Raw genomic sequence first — 16,980 nt, 5'->3', positions numbered from 1 at the left:
GCCCGATGTAGCGAGGACCCAGCTTGTAGGATGGTATCTTCAATCGGACGTACTTGGATGCAAGCCAGACTAGATCTCCAGGAGAGAAACACGGAGGATCCAGACGTCTCTTGTCTGCGTGTCTTTTCATCCGCAGGGAAGCACGCCCAAGGGACGCCTTGACAGAGTCCCAAATGGTTGCAAAGTCACGGGCTACAGTATCAGCAGCAGGGACATCCGAAGAAGGGGATACAGGCAATGGGACGGAGGGCTGAAGTCCGTAAACGACATGGAAGGGAGAGCTGGAGGACGACTCACTGATGTGGTGGTTATGGGAGAATTCAGCCCAAGGAAGAAGCGTGGACCAGTCGTCGTGATGGGCGTTGACATAGTGACGTAAGAAAGAGGTCAATATTTGATTGACCCTCTCCACTTGGCCATTAGACTGAGGATGGTATGCAGATGAAAAGTCCAGAGTCACTCCCAGATGTTTGCAGAGCGCCCTCCAGAAGCGGGAGGTGAACTGAGTTCCTCTATCGGATACGATGTGAGATGGAAAGCCATGCAAGCGGAAGATGGGATGTATGTAGGCGTCCGCGAGTTCCTGAGCAGAGGGCAATCCAGCCATAGGGACGAAATGAGCCATTTTAGAGAATCGATCCACCACGACCCATATGACTGTGTGTCCGGAGGACAATGGCAAGTCTGTAATAAAGTCCATCGCTATGTGTTGCCACGGAACTGAAGGTATCGGCAGAGGCAGAAGACGTCCATATGGCAGGTGTTTGGGCGTCTTGTTCCTGGCACAAGAGGAGCAGGCAGAGACAAAAGCAGCGACGTCCGTGCGAAGGGATGGCCACCAGTAATGGCGTACAATCGCACCCCATGTCCTCTTCTGACCAGCATGACCGGCTGTTTTCGAGGCATGACCCCAGTGTAGCACTTTATGCCTGTCTGTCTCAGAGACATAGGTCTTCCCGGGCGGTATCTGGGCCAGGGTGACAGGGGCCACCGGAATGATTTTGCTAGGACAGATGATGGGTTGGTTAGTCTCCTCCTCCTGCTCCATGGGCATGAAAGACCTGGACAAGGCATCAGCGCGTACATTCTTGTCCGCGGGTCGGAAATGGAGCTGGAAATCAAACCTGGCAAAGAATAAGGACCACCTGGCTTGCCGTGGGTTCAGTCGCTGAGCAGACCGCAGGTATTCCAGGTTCTTGTGGTCCGTGTAAATGATAACGGGGTACACTGCTCCTTCCAGAAGGTAGCGCCATTCCTCCAGAGCCAGTTTGACTGCCAAGAGCTCTCGGTCACCGATGGTGTAGTTGCGTTCAGGCGCTGAGAAGCTCTTGGAGAAGAAACCGCAAGTCACCATCTTCCCGGAGGAGGACTTCTGCATGAGCACTGCTCCGGCTCCTGAGGAGGAGGCATCCACCTCCAAGGTGAACTGGCGGTTTAACTCCGGACGGTGAAGTACAGGAGAGGAGGCAAATGCCCGCTTCAGCGAGCCAAACGCGGCGTCGGCCGCAGGTGACCAGTCCTTTGGATTAGCCTCCTTCTTGGTCAAAGCGGAGAGAGGAGCAGTCAGAGCCGAGAAGTTAGGGATGAACTGGCGGTAGTAGTTGGCGAATCCCAGGAAGCGTTGGATTGCCTTCAGTCCAGAAGGAGGAGGCCAGTTGAGAATGGAGGAGACCTTCTTTGGATCCATCTGCAGTCCGGTATCAGAGATGATGTACCCCAGGAAGGGGAGAGAAGACTGCTCAAAGACACACTTCTCATACTTCGCGTACAGACGATTCTCTCTCAGTCTTTGTAGAACCAGCTGCACGTTCTCTCTGTGGGTCTGGAGGTCCGGAGAGAAGACAAGGATGTCATCCAGATATACTACCACACAGACGTAAAGAAGGTCCCGGAAAACGTCGTTCACCAGTTCTTGAAAGACGGCTGGGGCGTTACACAGGCCGAAGGGCATCACGCAGTATTCATAGTGCCCATCGCGCGTATTGAACGCGGTCTTCCATTCGTCCCCAGAGCGGATGCGTACCAGATTGTAAGCACCCCGAAGATCCAGCTTGGTGAACACACGAGCTCCTCTAAGCCGGTCAAACAATTCAGGGATGAGCGGCAGAGGGTACTTGTTTTTTACGGTGATTTGATTCAAACCCCGGTAGTCTATGCATGGGCGTAAGTCGCCCTCTTTCTTCTTGACAAAGAAGAAACCTGCTCCAGCAGGAGAGGAGGATCTCCGGATGAATCCCCTTGCCAGGCTCTCTGTGATGTAGGTAGACATGGCCCTTGTTTCGGCTGGAGACAATGGATATATCCGTCCTCGAGGTGGTGTAGTTCCAGGGAGCAGGTCGATGGCACAATCGTAAGGACGATGTGGCGGAAGTACCTCGGATTCCTTTTTATCAAAGACGTCTGCAAAGGACCAATAGGCCGAGGGCAGCCCCGGTAGGTTCTCTGGAACCGGAGGTCGTCGGATGGGTTGTATGGTCTTCAGGCACTTCTCATGGCACGAAGAGCCCCATCGGGTGATTTCGCCAGTGCCCCAGCTGACTGATGGTTCGTGTGTCCGCAACTAGGGAAGTCCCAGCAGGATTTGATGGGACATGTGTGGGAGGACGTAGAGAGCGATATTCTCGGTGTGCAGGGCACCAATACGCAGTTCCACCGGCTTGGTGATCCAGGAGATGGTGTCAGAGAGGGGTCTCCCATCCACAGAGGCAATCACGAGGGGCTTGTCGAGTGGAGTAACAGGCACCTGGTACTTGTCCACCGTGGCCTGCTGGATGAAATTGCCTGCTGCCCCAGAATCGAGGTATGCCTCAGCCGTGAACCGCGTCTCTCCCGTAGTCACTTGCACAGTCCAGGTAACCGGGTCTGAGAGAGTCCCAGCACCTAGGGTGGCCTCTCCTACCAACCCTAGGTTTTGGAGTTTCCCGGCCTCTCAGGACAGGAGCGTAGCAGGTGTGTGTCCTCTCCGCAGTAAAAGCAGAGGCCCTTGGCGAGCCGCTCAGCTCTACGTTGTTCAGACTGCCGCACTCTGTCGATCTGCATGGGCTCGTGGACGGGAACCCCAGCTGTCGAAGACTGAAGTACGGCGGGCTTCTGCGGAGGAGAGGAATGCCGTACCGGTCGTCTCTCACGGGACACTTCCTTGGATCGCTCCTGAAAGCGGATGTCCACTCGAGTCGCTAGGGCGATCAGGACATCCAGGGTGGTCGGTACGTCACGACCCGCCAGCTCGTCTTTAATTCGCCCCGAGAGTCCTTCCCAGAAGGCGGCGGTTAGGGCCTCGTTGTTCCACCCGAGTTCCGAAGCCAAGGTGCGAAACCGGATTGCGTATTGGCCCACCGTCAGAGTCCCCTGACGCAGCCGGAGAAGAGATGAAGCAGACGCGGAGGCGCGCCCGGGCTCATCAAAGGTGCCACGGAATGCCTGCAGGAAGTCCTGGATGTTCGTGGTCACAGGATCCCCCTTCTCCCACAAGGGGTTCATCCACGCCAGTGCCTCACCCTCTAGATGGGACATGATGAAGGCGACCTTGGCTTGATCAGAGGCAAACAAATGCGGCAGCTGCGTGAAATGGAGGGAGCATTGGTTTAAGAATCCCCTGCAGGTCTTAGGGTCTCCGGCGTACCGGGGTGGTGAGGCCAAACGAAGTCTGGAAGTATCTGAAGAAGTCGCCACGGGAGCTGGAGCCGTGGCTTGACTAGTGGAGGCCCGGGATGCTGAAGACGTGACTGCCGCTTGTAGCGTGTTCAGGCGGGCGTCCACAGAAGACATAAATTGCAGCATGCGGGTCTGAGTCTCACGCTGGCGTGTGAGTTCCTCCTGTACGGCTGCTAGTGCTGCAGCGGGATCCATGGCCTGATCTTACTGTAAGGGCCAGGTGGACGGGCAGACCCAGGAGGTGGATCCACTGGGCCGAACTCCTAGATGGTGGTAAGGGGTCCGGTAGCTGGAGCACTATAGGCAGCAGAACAGTCCGTGCACAGGAGTATAACGGAGAAGTCCCTGGGACTACGGAGTCACTGGTGGTAGTCCGGGTGACGCAGCTCAGGTTCGGAAGCCGAGAAGATGTCAGGCGGGGTCCGGAACCTTTGGAGCGAGATGACAGGTCACCGCAGGGATCCGAGATGGTACGGACTGTCAGGATGGCAGATGGACTGCGTTCGGGGTTCGGGATTCGGTCTGGACCGGATGGCGAGGCAGGCACGGCTCTACAAGAGAGATAGGTGAGTATATACACATATACACCAGGAGACCTGACTCCTAGCTTAGAAAACACGAAGATCAGGCCCCGCCCCCTTGGACATAACCCCCTTTATACCCTGTACCTGTTTTGCATCATTTCCTGTTAATGGACGCTGGCCCTTTAAGAAAGGGTCAATGACCGCGCGCGCGCCCTAATGCGCATGCGCGCAGCCCGAGTGCCAGAAGCCAGAGCAGGAAGCTGCGAGGAGGAAGCAGCAGGGCCAGGATGGGGCTGTGAAGCCGACGGACGCCGGGTGCGGGGACCAGGACGCTGGGGACGCGCTGGCAAGGGGTGCTGGAGAGCGGGGAGCGGCGGTGACCGGACCAAGGAACGGGGAAGCGAGACGGGGGACCCGGGGAGCTTGACAGGTGAGCCGGAGGGCAGCACAGGGGACCCGGGGAGCGTGACAGCACCCATTCAAGTGAAGAGTCTCGCATTACAGTTGTAGCATGCTGCGATTGTTTTCTCGGTCCGATTAGGGCTGAGAAAATAATCGCTCATGTGTGCTGACACACAGGCTAGAATTGGTCCGAGTGGAATGCGATGTTTTATCGCACTCCACTCGCACCGTTTTTCTCGCCGTGTGTCTTAGGCCTTACAGATTTTATTTTATTACAATATTTGTAAACAGTTTCTTGGAGAATACAATTGTTAATTTAGGCTACTTTGACACATCCGGTTTGAGCAGTGCGGCTCAATCCGGCTGTGAAACTTATGCAACGGATGCGGCGAAAACACCTCATCCTTTGCATAAGTTTTTACATGCGGCCCGTCCGTTTTTTTTTCGGTTGCGGCACGCTACTGAGCATGCGCAGTGGAAGAAACCGCATGCGGCGGCCGGATGCGTTTTTATCCGCATCGCGCGGCATCCGGCGTCCATAGGCATGCATTGAAAAATGCGCCGCAGCAGCCGAATGCGGCGCGATGCGTTTTTTTGCCGGAGCAAAAAACGTTGCAGGCGACGTTCCATCCGGCCGCGGCATCGGCTAAATCTGCCGCATGCGGCAAAAACCGGACCGAACGCAAGCCCATGCGGCACAATACGGCACTAATGTAAGTCTATGCAAAAAAACCCGCAACCGGCGGCAAAAAAAACGGTTGCGGTTTTTCTGCAGAGCGCCGTATTGTGCCGCAGAGCAAAAAAACGGATGTGTGAAAGTAGCCTTAGAAGAACTGCCTGGATACATGATGTTGATTGCTGTGAACACCTCTAAAAATCACATCAACAGATAAAACTTAATGTTCTGCTCCATCCAGAGAATTCTTCACCACATCTTGCATGTACATACCACATAAAATGAGTAATTGAGCACAGAGCTGTTTAATTTCCTGCCTTAGTCGATAGTCAGGTCAAATAATTAGCTGTAAAAAGCAAAAATGCTGGGAAATGGTAGTGTGCTGTCAGGCTATAATGAAGATATACAAGGGAAGTGCTGGTTAGTACCTGGCCTACCAACCTCTGTTACTTAGGAAAATCAGTACCTTTCTGTCGATAAGTGGTAAGAAGGAAACATCAGTATTGTGGACCCGGTATACTGAATAATTTACATGAGGCTATTATGACACATGAATTTCATGCAGTACGGCCTTTTCAAAATAGAAATAAAATATCCTAATAAAGTGTACAAGATTTACACTCCAAAGTGGTGTGGAGAAAGGTCAAATAAAAACCAGTGTGTTTAATGCAAAAGAAGAAAATTAATAATCACTGTATTTATTCTGTTATATTTGATTGTCAATGTGATAGATAGGCAATCATTAAATTACTTTATTAAAAGCTAATGTTTTCTTACCACTTAATAAGTTCCAGCCATCAGGTGTTTCCTTTATCTCTAACTTGTAGTTCACAATTGTCAAGTGTAATGTTTTACAGCAGAGACGTTGAGGTTGATCCTTGTATCTTTTCTCCTTCTTTCTGTAGAACTTCATACAGACACGTCCAAGAGGTGTTTAGGTCATGCAGGCAATTGAACAATGACATAAGCAATGGCAATTGCAGTAGCAGAAGTCCTAGCACCTATAGTGCTGGCTGAATGTTTATGGGGGAACAAAAAGTAAAAAAGCATGGACAAGTTACAGATCATAAGAATCCAGACAGTCTAGATATAATAGAGTGGTATATGCTCCAAAAAGCCATTTTAAGTTACTGTGAGGTAAAGGGCAGCAAAACAATGCTTTATTATGACTCTGGTGATGTACCCATGTACTGAAAGATTTTGATTTCATATTCATGTAATGATGATTGTTTGTGTGATGAATACAGCACCAGAACCATCATCACTACATGGATACATCACCAGGGCCGTCAATAGAACATGAATACAGCATCAGAACAACCATCAGTACATGAATATGTCACCACAACCATCAGTACAGTAATACAAGACCAGACCCACCACCAGTACATGAATACGTCACCAGAACCACTATCCATATAGGAGTGTCACCAAAACCATCATCAGTTTTGTTGCAAACTATATTTTTTGCATGAAGGATATAAAAATCATCAAACGTATCCCTGTATAATGGGGTCTGTTTATCTTCCATTGGGGTAGCCACCAAATGCTGCACACTATTACTGAAACCAAATGGCCCCCATTATAGTTAAATATTATTGGCTTCCATAACTGCTCTTGGGTTTGACATTTAAAATATAGGATGTCAGAGATGAACATAGCTATCTAATATATAAAGCTGAGTTTATAATGTGTGTGTATGTATGTGTGTGTGTATGTATGTATGTTCGCTAAAGGAATCCGCACAGTCGCATTTCCAACCACGAACTTTTGCACAGACACTCCTTGTGACTCAGGGAACGTCACTGCCCCCCGAGGAAGCTTTTCTGCGAAACGCGTCGGGCCTTCCCCCTCCATTACCTGGACCACTGACACGGCGTTCATATTGGCAACATATATGGGTAAGCACTGCTCTAGCTTTGAATAATGATATATGTTCCCCTTACTGTGTGTGCCCTATTGGGCCCCCTTCCTTCACTGATTGTTTGGGCTATTACTATATAGTAAAGTTGGAGCTAATACTCTTTTATACAATATGATGTTGTTGAGGTCCTAGTATGGGACTTCCCCGATTCTTTTTTCCAAATCATTGTCAGTATTTTATGTCTCTACTTACATGACAGTGCCCCTATCCGTTTTCTAATAAACATTATATAAATTATTGGGGACGTGTCTGTCTTTGATTATGTAAGGCTTTACAAAACTCAGTTTTTTCTTTCTTTTTACTTGTCAGGGAACGTCATAGACTATGTTTTGATGGGAAAATTTAATCCCGTGCTTTACAGTTACTTTCCAACAAACCTGCCTCCATTAAAGTCAATGGAACTGCGAGCTATAGGTTATTAATAGCAGCTGTGAATGGTTGCTATAGGAACAAAATAAATTGTTAGTATAAGAAGCTTATGTGTGAGGTAATAAGATGTCGGTGGAGAGAGACAGAGAGAGACAGACAGACAGACATAGGCACAGACAGGGTAAGAGGCAGACAGTCAAAGAGACAGAACGAGGCAGAGAGACACAGACATGGACAGAGACAGACAGACAGACAATCAAAGAGAAAGAGACAGAGGCAGACAGAGACAGCACAGGAAAAGAGACGGATAGAGAGTGACAGAAAGAGACAAACAAACAGGCAGACAGGGAAAGAGACAGAGAGACAAAGAAAGACAGACAGAGACAGACAAGGAAAGAGACAGAGAGCGAGACAGACAGTCAAAGAGACAGAGGCAGACAGATAGAGAAAAAGACAGACAGGGAAAGAGACAGAGACAGGGAAAGAGACAGAGACAGGGAAAGAGACAGACAGGGAAAGAGACAGACAGGGAAAGAGACAAAAACAGGGAAAGAGACAGAGACAAGAAAAAAGACAAGGAAAGAGACAGAGATAGATGGGGAAAGAGACAGACGCGGAAAGAGACAAACCTGGAAAGAGACAGACCTGGAAAGAAACAGACGGGGAAAGAGACAGACCTGGAACGAGACAGATGGGGATAGAGACAGATGGGGAAAGAGACAGATGGGGAAAGAGACAGACTGGGAAAGAGACAGCTGGGGAAAGAGACAGACCTGGAACGAGACAGGCAGGGAAAGAGACTGACAGACAGACACAGACAGATAGACACAGAGATAGAGAGAGACAGACAGACACACAGAGAGAGAGACAGACACAGAGATAGAGAGAGACAGACAGAGAGACTGATACATAGACAGACAGAAAGATAGACACAGACAGACAGACATGGATAGAGGCAGACACAGAAAGAGACAGACAGAGAGACAGACACACAGACAGACATGTAAAGAGACAGACAGAAAGACAGACACACAGAGACAGACACACAGAGATAGACACACAGAGACAGACAGACAGAGACAGGTACACAGACAGACATACAGAGACAAACAGACAGAGACAAACAGACAGAGACTGTGAGAGAGACAGAGAGACAGTTATTATCCCGGGCAACGCCCAGGTACTACAGCTAGTTATATCTAAATCCCTGGTATCACGTAAATGGTCTACAAGTAAATGAATGGTTTTATATCTAACTATGTAACACACTCTCTGTTGATCCTCCCCTCAAAAGTACACCAATTTTTTTTTACGTTTATTGCTATTTTTTGGCGAAACAGGTAACAATTCTACTGTAAGTGGTTGTTACAGCTTGTTACCTGACCCATTCGAGGGGCGGGACATGTTAGGGGTCCTATTACCTTAGTCTATGACCCATTCCTTTACATAAGGGCTGAGGGTTCATGGGGGAGGCAGGACCTCATCAGCTTCAGCTGCCTAGGGCACCAAAATACCTTATCCTGGTCCTGATAAAGAGTGTTGTCTCCTTAGATCACACACTACTCATTACTAGAGTTGAGCGTATCGGTCATAATCCGGGTCCGTCGGATCCGGATCGGGTTGGTGCCGAAGTCCGGATCCGATCCGGAATCCGCGGCCATGTAATCAATGGGGGGGGGGGGAGAGAGAGAGAGAAAAAAAAATAAAAATATTCCGGATCCGGATCGTGCACCTCGAATTCCGGGTACTGATCGGACTCGGATCGGGCTCTCGAACCGTGCGGATCCGGATTTTGATGATCCGGGTCCGCTCAACACTACTCATGACATAAATACGTATCACTTGATATGCTACAGTCAATATGCAGTTCATACCGCTTGGGCTATGTTTGCACGATGAGCTTTAGGTGAGTTTTTGATGTTGCAGAATTTTTGCAATATTTTTGCGCTTATTATTTAAATTGGGTTACTTGCGTTTTTTCCTTTCATTTTTGTGTATTTTTTTAACATGCATTTATTGTGTTTCTGATGCTACGTTTTTTGTCTCATCGACAAAACTATATACTTCGATGCAGATTACATGCAGTTTTGATACGTTTTCACTGTGGAAATGCACTAAAAATGCATATGCGTTTTTTACCTGCAGATATTCCACATCTAATGCAAGTCTAGAGGGGAAATCTGCACAGAAAACTCAGCATACCCGCAAGAGAAATTGACATTTAAAACTCGCACCGCAGATCAGTTTACTCGGAGTAAATATGAAGCACAGTGAGCAGAAGATTTCGATAAATCTCATCCACTTGGCTGCAACTGTAAGATGCTGTGTTTTTAAGCAGAAATATGCAGTGTAAAAAAATCACCAAAAGCTCATCGTTGGAATATAGCCTAAAGCGGGCTTTACATACTACGACATCGCTCAAGTGATCTCGTTGGGGTCACGAAATTTGTGACGCACATCCGGTCGCTTTAGCGATGCCGTTGCGTGTGACACCTATGAGCGATTTTGCATCGTCACAAAAACGTGCAAAATCGCTCATCGGTGACATGGGGGTCCATTCTCAAATATCGTTACTGCAGCAGTAACAAAGTTGTTCCTCGTTCCTGCGGCAGCACACATCGCTCCGTGGGACACCGCAGCAATGAGGAACCTCTCCTTACCTGCCTCCTGGCCACAATACGGAAGGAAGGATGTGGGCGGGATGTTCGTCCCGCTCATCTCCGCCCCTCCACTTCTATTGGGCGGCAGTTCAGTGATGCAGCTGTGACGTCGCTGTGACGCTGAACGAACCGCCCCCTTAGAAAGGAGGCGGTTCGCCGGTCACAGCGACGTCGCAGGAAAGGTAAGTCCATGTGACGGGTCCGGGCGATGTTGTGCAACACGGACACTGATTTGACCGTGTCGCACAACTCAATAAAAGCTCGTCATAGGAATATAGCTTTAGACCACGTGCACAATAAATATTTGGTCAGCTTTTACTTCAGTATTTGTAGCCAAAACCAGGAGTGGGACAATCAGAGGAAAAGTGTAATAGAAACACGGGCACCACTTTCTGGATTTATCACCCACTCCTGGTTTTGGCTACAAATACTGAGGTAAATAACTCACCAAATACTCAACGTCATTTGACCTTAGAGTTGGAAAATATTCTCCCTATTTGATATTTCAGGCTAAGAAGAAGTATTATTTAATTATGCTACTGATTTTAACTTGAAATGTACTACCTCAATGTCACTACACCTCAAGAAAAAATTACCTACATGGATGTGAGTGACAACTTGGATTAGTGTTCCATTAACTAGGATATATATAATAATTAGATAACCCGCCACTTAAGCAAACAGTTTACACTGGCAATAAATACCGCACACATAACAATCCTGAGTACTTTTTACTACCATAGTACAACTGAATCTAACTGGCAAACAACAGTGTGTTGTCTGCCGGGTGCTCGGGTTCGGCATATTGCGGACCGGATAGACAGATTGCTGGGAGGGCTGGGGATAACCCAGCGGTCATGGTGCACATTGGTACTAATGACAAAGTTAGAGGCAGGTGGAAGGTCCTTAAAAATTATTACAGGGAACTAGGAGAGAAGCTGAAGTCCAGGACCTCCAAGGTGGTGTTTTCAAAAATACTACCGGTGCCACAAGCATCACTAGAAAAACAGCGGGAGCTTAGGGAGATAAATACGTGGTTTAGGAATTGGTGCAGGAAGGAAGGGTTCAGGTTTGTGGAGAATTGGGCCGACTTCTCAGTCAGCTACAGGTTCTATGGTAGGGACAGGCTGTACCTCAATGGGGAGGGTGCAGCTGTGTTCAGGGAGAAAAAGGTCAGACAGATGGAGGAGCTTTTAAACTAGGATCTGGGGGGCGGGAGGGTAGTGGAGCAAATAAGGGGATAGATAGGGCAGATAGAGACAGTGAGACGGTAGGGGTCAATGAAGGATTAGGGGGGGCTAGGCGTAATATATGTGTTAATAGTATTAAATGTCTACTGGCAAATGCAAGAAGTCTTGCAAACAAAATGAATGAATTGGAGAAGACTCTTATGTCAACCATGGATTATGATGTGGTGGGTATTACAGAAACTTGGCTGGATGAAAGCCATGACTGGGTGCTGGGTGACAAACGTAGAGGGTTACACTACATTTAGGAAGGACAGGAAAGACAAAAAAGGTGGTGGGGTGTGTATATTTGTCAAATCTAACCTAAAGCCTGTGTTGAATGATGACATTGGGGGGAACTGCAACAATGTAGAGTCATTATGGGTAAATGTACATGTGGAGGGGAATAATGGAAAATTGCTAATTGGAGTTTGCTATAAGCCTCCTAACATACCTGAACAGGTAGAGGGTGAAATGCTGGAACAAATTGACAAATTGAAAAGGCAGATAATAATAATAATAATAATCGGGTTCTTATTGTGGGGGATTTCAACTATCCAGACATTCAGTGGGACATAGTGTGACGCCCCTGGACTATTCAGGTCGTCACAGGGTACTGCACGCTCTTTCTCTTCAGTGCAGGATTCAACCCACCATGGTTCTGAGTCCCCATCTTGCAGTACTGCCTCCACCAGCATATAAAAAATCCTAGTCACACCTTACACCACACCCTGTCAGACACACCAGTGGGCTCCTAAGCTGGAATAAGGCCGCCCACCTAGGGGTCAGGCAGGGAGGTGGGAGGTGACAAGTCAGTGCAGTGGTAGCCCTCAAGCTGTGAGGAGCTCAGAGGAAGCTGGGAGTTGTAGCTCCCAGAGGAGAAGCAGACTAGGTCGCAGCCGGTGGTCTGGACCCGGAGGAGTCGGACACCCGGTCGCAGGGGATTGAGGCTAGGTGCATGGAACCTGTCTTGGAGGACGGTCAGCAGCCTGAGCCTAATCAACGGTCCGGGTCGAAGACACGATGGGGTACATGGACCCTAGGTTGGGGAGAGGCTTCAAGCAACCCGGCAATTAACCTGCAGAGGACAGGGTCTATATGGACTGTTCCCACGAAGCTCAGAGATCGGGGACACTAGTGCAACGAGGGGGATAGGGATTTCCAAGCCAAGCAGCCCACTGAAATCCCAACCGTGAGCTCCTGAGAGCAAGCTCCTCTGCTACCCTTAGTAGCCCGAAAAGCTCCAAGCTGACGGGCCACTTAGACACTCTAAAATTACTGTCCCAGGAGGCAGGCCACGGACCACCAGACAGTACTGCAGGGGACAGGACCCAGACGAGCTCCCCCAAGAGGGCAGCAGTACCCAGAGACTTGGTTTACCACATTGTCAGCGTCTGTTCTTGTGGCAGCGGCAGTACTCGCTATTACCGTACACCACGGGTGGCGTCACGAACTATATACATATTTTCCCTGTAAAAATACCCCCTTCTTCATTCAGGTGTGACCCTTAGCCCCCGGGTCCGGTGACCCTCAAGCCACGAGTTGTGACATCCGGATCCGAGCGGTTCAACCGCTGCTGGGGCGGTACAATAGAATCTTCTGGTTGTGCTAAAAGCTGTAAGTTCTTATCTACTATTCAAGACAATTTCCTCTCTCAAATGGTACATGAACCGACCAGGGGAGATAATTTGCTAGAGCTGGTCCTGTCAAATATACCAGATACAATTTCAGATCTACAGGTCCGGTAGCACTTGAGCACCAGCAATCATAATATGGTAAGCTTCAAAGAAATATTCAATAGAACATTTAAAGGGGAAATGCTAAAACCTGGAATTTTAGGAAAGCTGTGTAGCGCCTGGCCCCGCCAGATCCCGAGGGGGGCGCTCTCCCTTACATCTGCCCAGACCCAACATGGCCCCCACGTGCACTCCCGGTCCCAGCCTCCGGCAGCGACGTCCTTCCTCTTACTGGTCCCATGGCTCTGCAGGTTCTGCTCCTGGTTCGGCTCCTGCTGTGCGTCCTGCTCACTCCCGGGTCGGGTGTCCTGCTCCAGGGGCTGCTGCAGCCTCTTCCTGTCTCTCGGCCACACACAGATCTGCAGTGAGTGATTCTAGGCTGTGCGCGAGGCCACGCCCTCTTTCTTAAAGTGGTAGCGCTCCATTATCTGGAAGTGACCTCAGAGGTCACCTGTTACCATATGGGTATTTAAGTTTGCCTCCCCTGGCAGTAGACGCCCGAGTAACACTCCTATTAGTGCATTGCTAATGTCCAGGCCTTGAGTACTATCGTTTGTATTCTTTGCATCATCTACCTGTTTCTAATCCTCTGTCTCGCCGTAGTGCCATCTGTACCATTCCTGCTGTGGACGTCACCGGCCATACCTACAATGGACGTCACCGGCAATACCTACAATGGACGTCACCGGCCATACCTACAGTGGACGTCACCGCGCCATACCTGCCGTGGACGTCACCGGTGCCGTACCTACGGTGGACACCACCTGCTGTGAACATCTCCGGACCATAACCGTGTTCTGCCTGCTGCGGACGTCACACCCGTGCTACGCCTGGCCTTACAGAGACTCCTACTATCAGTTCCTGGCTGCCATGCATCTAGACCCTTTGAGGAGGCACCGCACAGTCCCTGTATAGGGGTTCGCTGCTGGTCGTCTTCTCGAGGGAGTCCGGTGCACGGTCCAGTGGGTCCACCTCCGGACGCTCACCGCTCCTCGGTGGGCGTAACAAGCTGATTTCAACAAATTAAGGGAATAGCTTAAATGTGTAGATTGGGATAATGTCATGATAACTGGGGATACCGAACATAAATGGGGTAAGTTTAAGGATATACTCCTAGAGTCCTGTAAAAAACTTATACCCTCTGGTAATACAATGTCCAGGAATAAAAAGAAACCACTATGGATAAATAAGACTGTATAAACAAAAACAAAGGGCATTTAAAATCTTGAAGGCTGGGAATAAAGAAATAGCATTTCAAAAGTATAAAGATATTAATAGGAAATGTAAAAAAGAAATCAAGGAAGCAAAATTAGCTACTGAAACAAAAATCGCCAAGGATATTAAAATAAATCCCAAAATCTTTTATAAATACACTAATGCCAAAAGGAAAACAAAGGATAGTATCGGCCCCTTAAAATACAATAACAAGTTGGTTATAGAGGATAAACAAAAGACTGAGATATTAAACAGGCACTTCTCATCTGTGTTCACCAAGGAACTGACTGTTCCAGGGATCATTAAACAAGTGAAAATTCAAAGTTCACCACCTGATAAAATTAATTTAACACAAGAAAAAGTACACCTGCGTCTGAGTAAATTAAACATTGACAAATCCCCCGGCCAGATGGCATTCATTCATGAATATTGAGGGAATTGAGCTCAGTAATCGGCAAACTGCTCTATCTCATCTTCTTAAGGGCCATTTACACGCTGCAACATCGCTAATGATTTATCGTCGGGGTCACGGTGTTTGTGACGTACATCCGGCGTCGTTAGCGACATCGCAATGTGTGACACGTACGAGCGACCTTCAACGATCGCAATAGAGGTAAAAATCATTGGTTTTGGAGAGGTCGTTCATTTACCAAAAATCATTGCTGCTGCAGGTACGATGTTGTTCGTCGTTCCTGTGGCACCACACATCGCTATGTGTGACACCGCAGGAAGACAAACATCTCCTTACCTGCGTCCACCAGAAAAGAAGGAAGGAAGGATGTGGGCGGGATCTTCCGCCTGCTCATCTCCGCCCCTCCGCTTCTATTGGACGGCTGCCGTGTGACGTCGCTGTGATGCCGCACGAACCGCCCCCTTAGAAAGGAGGCGAGTCGCCGGCCAGAGCGACGTCGCAGGGAAGGTAAGTACGTGTGAAGGGTGTTAGCGATGTTGTGCGCCACGGGCAGTGATTTGCCATTGATGCACAACCGACGGGGACGGGTACGCTCGCTAGCGATATTGATATCGATATCGCAGCGTGTAAAGTACCCTTTAGACTTGCTTGTAACAGGGTTGGTGCCTCAGGATTGGAGGATTGCTGATGTGGTTCCGATATTTAAGAAAGGTAAGAGGGTAGATCCAGGCAACTACCGTCCAGTAAGCCTGACATCAGTAGTATGCAAAGTTTATGAGGGCGTTTTAATGACATGCAAAAATATATTGCAGAAAATACAGAAAATAATATAATAACTGACAGACAACATGGATTCATGAAAGATAAGTCGTGTCTAATCTGGATATTGGTAATGCAGCTGATGTAATTTATTTGGACTGTCCAAAGGCATTTGATACTGTACCACATAATAGCCTAAAGCGGGCTTTACACGCTGCGACATCGCTAATGCGGAGTCGTTGGGGTCACGGAATTTGCGACGCACATCCGGCTGCATTAGCGATGCCATTGCGTGTGACACTGATAAGCGATTTTGCATTGTTGCAAAAACGTGCAAAATCGCTAATCGGTGACATGGGGGTCCATTCTTAAAAATCGTTACTGCAGCAGTAACGAAGTTGTTCCTCGTTCCTGCGGCAGCACACATCGCTGCGTGTGACGCCGCAGGAACGAGGAAGCTCCCCTTACCTACCTCCCGGCCGCTATGAGGAAGGAAGGAGGTGGGCGGGATGTTACGTCCCGCTCATTTCCGCCCCTCCGCTGCTATTGGGCGGCGGTTCAGTGACGCTTCAGTGACGTCGCTGTGACGCCGCACGGACCGAAAGGAGGCGGTTCGCCCGTCACAGCGACGTCGCCGGACAGGTAAGTATGTGTGACGGCTGTTGTGCGACACGGGCAGCGATTTGCCCATGTCGCGCAACAAATGGGGGCGGGTACCCACACTAGCGATATCGGGACCGATATCGCAGTGTGTAAAGTAGCCTTTAGGCTATGTGCGCACGTTGTGTACAGTCACTGCAGAAATTTCTGCAGCGATCTGAAGAGCACATGTGCGCTTTAAATCGCTGCAGAAATGTCCGTAGTGAAAAAAAAAAAAGCCGATTCCATGCGCTCTGCCTGCAGCTCCTGCCATAGACAGAGCAGGAGCTGCCGGCAAAGCGCAGGAAAGAAGTGACATGTCACTTCTTAGAACGCAGCGCTTCGGCAGTAGCCGAAGCGCTGCGCTCTAAAACGCCACGTGCGCACGGCCCCTGCACAATCTCCATAGACTGTGCAGGGGACGCAGGACGCATGCAGTTACGCTGCGCTACAAAGCGCAGCGTAACTGCATGTATTTACGCAGCGTGCGCACATAGCCTTATACTAAAGCTCCAGAAGCAAGGACTAGGGGAAATTATATGCAACTGGGTAAGGAATTGGCTAAAAGATAGGAAACAAAGAGTAGTCATAAATGGTACATACTCTAAATGGGCTATAGTCAGCAGTGGGGTGCCGCAGGGATCTGTGCTAGGACCAATTCTTTTTACTCTCTTTATTAATGTCCTTGTGGATGGGATTGATAGTAAAGTGTCAGTCTTTGCTGATGACACCAAACTATGTAGGATATTAAAAACTGACCTTGATAGTATAATATTACAAAAAG

The sequence above is a fragment of the Anomaloglossus baeobatrachus genome, chromosome 3 (assembly GCF_048569485.1).
Source record: "Anomaloglossus baeobatrachus isolate aAnoBae1 chromosome 3, aAnoBae1.hap1, whole genome shotgun sequence".
Lineage (NCBI taxonomy): Eukaryota > Metazoa > Chordata > Amphibia > Anura > Aromobatidae > Anomaloglossus > Anomaloglossus baeobatrachus.
This window is presented reverse-complemented; position numbering follows the sequence as displayed.